This window comes from Bos mutus, chromosome 3 (genome assembly GCF_027580195.1).
Source record: "Bos mutus isolate GX-2022 chromosome 3, NWIPB_WYAK_1.1, whole genome shotgun sequence".
NCBI classification, from domain to species: Eukaryota; Metazoa; Chordata; class Mammalia; order Artiodactyla; family Bovidae; genus Bos; species Bos mutus.
This window is the reverse complement of record NC_091619.1, coordinates 17,233,302-17,239,457: the sequence shown is the minus strand read 5'-3', so window position 1 is coordinate 17,239,457 and position 6,156 is coordinate 17,233,302.

The window sequence follows — 6,156 nt, the reverse complement described above, 5'->3', positions numbered from 1 at the left end:
TAAGTAAAATTAAATGTGCTAACTTCAGATAAAGGAGTCAGAGACCCTAACTACTTGACGGGGCTGGGGAAAGTTTCCTGGAGGAATGCAAGCTTGAGTAGGATTTTGCTGGAAGGGGGACGGAGGATGAACAAACCACTGGGTGTATGCAGAGCTCAGCTAAAGTAAACAGTATTTCGTGTTAACAGAGTGCTAAATCTTCTGGCTATAAAGAATATTTTTAAAATTGTCCTCAAGGATTTTTAGCTCTGGAAACTTGAATGTGTATGATAGATATTCTCAGGACGGAGGTCTTCTGCAGGAGGCAGTAAAGCAGGAAGTTTGGTTGATGTACTTGAAGAGCCATTAGGTAGTGAAAAATAGTGTGGGGGAGTAGCTAGCCATGAGGTTGGAAATTTAGGCTTAGTCACACTTTCTGGAAGATCTTGAAGCACTAAAGAAGTCACGCCAGGGACTTCCCAGTGGTCCAGTGGCTAAGACTCCGAATTCCCAATGGAGGGGCCCCGAGTTCCATCCCTGGTCAGAGAACTAGATCTTGCATGCCACAACTAAATATCCCAAATGTTGCAACTAAGGCCTGGTGCAGTCAACTAAGTAAGTAAATAAAGCATTTTTAAGAAAAGAAGTTATGCAGCCAAATAAATAAATGAAACATTTAAAAAAAAGAGTTATGCCAACCTGGGGGTAAGCACTTGTAAAGGACTGTAAAAGAAAACTGAAGGGAATGAATTTATTTTAAAAAAAGATAAATTAGATGGACAGACAAGTAGTTAGGAGTAGATGAGGTGGAGAGAGGGTAAAGACTGGAACCATCTTCAGTTCAGTTCAGTTCAGTCCCTCAGTCGTGTCTGACTCTGCGACCCCATGAATCGCAGCATGCCAGGCCTCCCTGTCCATCACCAACTCCCGGAGTTCACTCAGACTCACGTCCATCGAGTCAGTGATGCCATCCAGCCATCTCATCCTCTGTCGTCCCCTTCTCCTCCTGCCCCCAATCCCTCCCAGCATCAGAGACTTTTCCAATGAGTCAACTCTTCGCATAAGGTGGCCAAAGTACTGGAGTTTCAGCTTCAGCATCATTCCTTCCAAAGAAATCCCAGGGCTGATCTCCTTCAGAATGAACTGGTTGGATCTCCTTGCAGTCCAAGGGACTCTCAAGAGTCTTCTCCAACACCACAGTTCAAAAGCATCAATTCTTCGGCGCTCAGCTTTCTTCACAGTCCATCTCTCACATCCATACACGACCACTGGAAAAACCATAGCCTTGACTAGATGGACCTTTGTTGGCAAGGTAATGTCTCTGCTTTTGAATATGCTATCTAGGTTGGTCATAATTTTTCTTCCAAGGAGTAAGAGTCTTTTAATTTCATGGTTGCAATCACCATCTGCAGTGATTTTGGAGCCCCCCAAAAAAATAAAGTCTGACACTGTTTCCACTGTTTCCCCATCTATTTCCCATGAAGTGATGGGATCAGACGCCATGATCTTCGTTTTCTGAATGTTGAGTTTTAAGCCACCTTTTTCACTCTCCTCTTTCACCTTCATCAAGAGGCTTCTTAGTTCCTCTTCACTTTCTGCCATAAGGGTGGTGTCATCTGCATATCTGAGGTTATTGATATTTCTCCCGGCAATCTTGACTCCAGCTTGTGCTTCTTTCAGCCCAGCATTTCTCATGATGTACTCTGCATATAAGTTAAATAAGCAGGGTGCCAATATACAGCCTTGACGTACTCCTTTTCCTATTTGGAACCAGTCTGTTGTTCCATGTCCAGTTCTAACTGTTGCTTCCTGACCTGCATATAGGTTTCTCAAGAGGCAGGTCAGGTAGTCTGGTATTCCCATCTCTTGAAGAATTTTCCACAGTTTATTGTGATCCACACAGTCAAAGGCTATGGCATAGTCAATAAACCAGAAATAGATGTTTTTCTGGAACTCTCTTGCTTTTTCCATGAAAAAGAATTGATGCTTTTCCAGCGGATGTTGGCAATTTGGTCTCTGGTTCCTCTGCCTTTTCTAAAACCAGCTTGAACATCAGGAAGTTCACGGTCCATGTATTGCTGAAGCCTGGCTTGGAGAATTTTGAGCATTACTTTACTAGCATGTGAGATGAGTGCAATTGTGTGGTAGTTTGAGCATTCTTTGGCATTGCCTTTCTTTGGGATTGGAATGAAAACTGACCTTTTCCAGTGCTGTGGCCACTGCTGAGTTTTCCAGATTTTCTGGCATATTGAGTGCAGCACTTTCACAGCATCATCTTTCAGGATTTGAAATAGCTCAACTGGAATTCCATCACCTCCACTAGCTTTGTTCGTAGTGATGCTTTCTAAGGCCCACTTGACTTCACATTCCAGGATGTCTGGCTCTAGGTGAGTGATCACACCATTGTGATTATCTGGGTCGTGAAGATCTTTTTTGTACAGTTCTTCTGTGTATTCTTGCCATCTCTTCTTAATATCTTCTGCTTCTGTTAGGTCCATACCATTTCTGTCCTTTATCGAGCCCATCTTTGCATGAAATGAACCATCTTCAATATCAATAAAGCTTAGAAATTCTAAGATCCAGAATTTTGTCAATGGTATACAGGATGAAAAGGGAGGGGAGATCTTTTAAAGACATTTCTGAGATAAGATTGACAGAAACTGCTGCAGGAGCTGTCTAGGATGACTTCCAAGTTTAAGGTTTGGGTAACTGTAAGGCTATGGTTTTTCCTGTGGTCATGTATGGATGTGAGAGATGGACTGTGAAGAAGGCTGAGCGCCGAACAATTGAGGCTTTTGAACTGTGGTGTTGGAGAAGACTCTTGAGAGTCCCTTGGACTGCAAGGAGATCCAACCAGTCCATTCTGGAGATCAGCCCTGGGATTTCTTTGGAAGGCATGATGCTAAAGCTGAAACTCCAGTACTTTGGCTACCTCATGCGAAGAGTTGACTCATTGGAAAAGTCTCTGATGCTGGGAGGGATTGGGGGCAGGAGGAGAAGGGGACGACAGAGGATAAGATGGCTGGATGGCATCACTGACTCGATGGACGTGAGTCTGAGTGAACTCCGAGAGTTGGTGATGGACAGGGAGGCCTGGCATGCTGCGATTCATGGGGTCGCAAAGAGTCCGACACAACTGAGCGACTGATCTGATCTGAAGGTAGTTTCTGCAGGAAGGGGAGCAGGTTTTACTGGCGGATTATAATGAGTTCAGTTTTGAAATCCTTAGTAGTCCAGTGTCCCTAGTGAAAAGCACCTTCATGTAGAGGATATCCAAAACCAGATTCTAAGGAATTGAGTATGAATGGAGGAGGAAAAGAGGAGGCAATATGTGTAACTTGCTCTTTCACTGTCCTTCTAGCTACTTGCAAGTCCCTTAGCCCAAATTCAGCTTGTTCGTAAGTGAACTCCTCTGGGTATATGGGAGATGTGAAAAAGAAAATGTAGTGATAATCTGAGGGGTGGGCATTTGGGTGTTCACCCTTGTGACTCAGCTGGTAAAGAATCTGCCTGCAAAAAAAAAAAAAGAAAGAAAGAAAGAATCTGCCTGCAATGAGGGAGACCTGGATTGGATCCCTGGGTTGGGAAGATCCCCTAGAGAAGGAAAAGGCTACCCACTCCAGTACTCTGGCCTAGAGAATTCTATGGACTCTATGGTCCATGGTGTTGCAAAGAGTCAGACATGACTGAGAAACTTTCACTTTCTTTCTTATGCAATTTGTCAACCTTTTTCTGCATTTTTCACCTGAGGTCATCATCTCTACCCTCCAGCTAGCTACTCCTGTGGGCCCCAATTCAGTAAACAAAACCACCATCTACTCAGTTGTTTAGGCAACAGACCTGGGGACTGTCATTCTTTAATTAGTCCATCTCCTTCTCCCTTCTATTCCAGTCAGTCACCAATCTCCTAAATATCTCTTAAATCCATCAATAGTGGAGTTGCACCTTGTACCAAGGTTAGGTTCTAAACCTAAAGTTTCTAAACCTTTAGAACCAAGGTTTAGGTTCTAAAGTTCATACATAAGGCAAAAATTACATAGTCAGCATAACCTTTGGATGGAGAAGGCAATGGCACCCTACTCCAGTACTCTTGCCTGGAAAATCCCATGGACGGAGGAGCCTGGTGGACTACAGTCCATGGGGTTTCGAAGAGTCGGACATGACTGAGCGACTTTCCTTTCACTTTTCACTTTCATGCACTGGAGAAGGAAATGGCAACCCACTCCAGTGTTCTTGCCTGGAGAATCCCAGGCACCGGGGAGCCTGGTGGGCTGCCGCCTATGAGGTCACACAGAGTCAGACATGACTGAAGCGACTTAGCAGCAGCATAACCTTTGGAAATTCCTTAAATCACTCATTAAATGGAACACCCATGGGACTTGCCCGGTGGTCCAGGGGTTAAGACTCCGAGCTTTCACTGCAAGAAGCACAGGTTCAATCCCTGGTCCAGGAACTAAGATTCCGCAGTGTGGCCAAAAGTTTAAAAAATTAAAAAAAAAATTTTAAATACAGCAGCCATGGTTTTGTGTGCACAACTCTGTACACAAAACATGTGCAAGCATGTATGTATAAGCGTGTGTATAGTAAGGTATAGTATATAATAGGGTATGCAGTATAACAAAATATTTTAAACTACATACAAAAATGAGATAGTGCTGTCCCCAGCTACAGGATACCTGGACGCTCAGAGGGTGAGGCCCGACACCGCCAGGACCTTGGAGAAGGGCAGGGTGGATAGCGGGGAGAAAGGCTCTGCTCTCATCTTTCTATAAAGCTGTTGATCTAAAAATATGAGATTGTTGTTCAGTAGCTCAATTGTGTCCAACTCTTTGCAAACCCATGGACTGCAGCACTGCAGCCAGGCTCCCTGTCCTTCACTGTCTCCCGGAGTTTGCTCAGACTCGTGTCCATTGAGTTGATGATGCCATCCAACCATCTCATCCTCTGCTGCCTGCTTCTCCTCATGCAAGGAGAAGCCTGAGCACGGCAACTAGAGAGTAGCCCCTGCCCAACACAGCTAGACAAAAGCCCGCACAGCTATGAAGTACCCAGCACAGGCAAAAATAAATACATAAAATAAAAAAAAATAGTGTCTTTGATGAAAAGTTTTTAAATCTAATGTAATTGTTACTGTGTTTAGTGTTTTTCCCATCTGCTTTAAAAAATCTCCTACCCTCAGGTCACAAAGATCCTTTCCTATTCTATCTTCTGAAAAGATACTATTGTTTTGCCTATCTCATTTAAGACTCGTATTCACCAGGAGATGATGTTTGTTTATATTGGGATTATGATTCTTATTTTATCCCATTGGGGGATCTAGTTATCCCAGCACCATTTGTGAAAAGATTGCTGTTTCCACTGCTCTGCAGAGCCATCCTTGTCATAAACCAAGTGTCCATATTCGCAGGATTCATTTTGGGGCCCTCCGTTCTATTAGTTGTTCATCTTTGTGCAATACTACACAGGCTGTAGCTTTATAACAAACTTTGATATCTATAGGGCAAGTCCCTCCCACTGTGTTCTTTTTCAAGAGTGTCTTGACTATTTGCTTCATGATCAGACACAAGTTTGTACAGATTCTTTTAAGTATTGAAAATACAAGAGCCATGTTGTTGCAGTCATTTTCTGAACACTTATTACAGTGACTTTCCCGTTTTGTAGTTGGCCATGCTGTCCAGGTCACTCATGAGCATCAAGCACTTGTGTGTGGCTGGCTGGAAGTGCAATGTGCTCTAAGTGTAAAAAAACACCAGATCTCAAAGACTTAGCATGAAAAAAAGAATACAAGATCTCTCACTAATGATTTTTGTTTTGATTACATGTTGACATGATATTTCAGGTATACTGGGTTAAATGAATATATTACCAAAATTAATTTCACCTATCTCATTTTACTTTTTGTTAATGTGACTACTAAAAACTGTGAAATTGTATACGTGGCTCGTCTTTGCAGCTCACACTGTATTTCTATTGGACAACATGGGGGGAACTGGCCAGTGACCCCAAAGATATCCAGGTCCTTCTCTGGAACCTGTGACGGTTACCTCACATGGCAAAAGGGACTTTGCAGATGTGACTAAGGATGTGGACAATTATCTTGGATTATATGCAATTACAAAGGTCCTCAAAGGAGGCAGAGTGAGATATGACAACAAAAGGGAAGGAATTCAGCTGTGG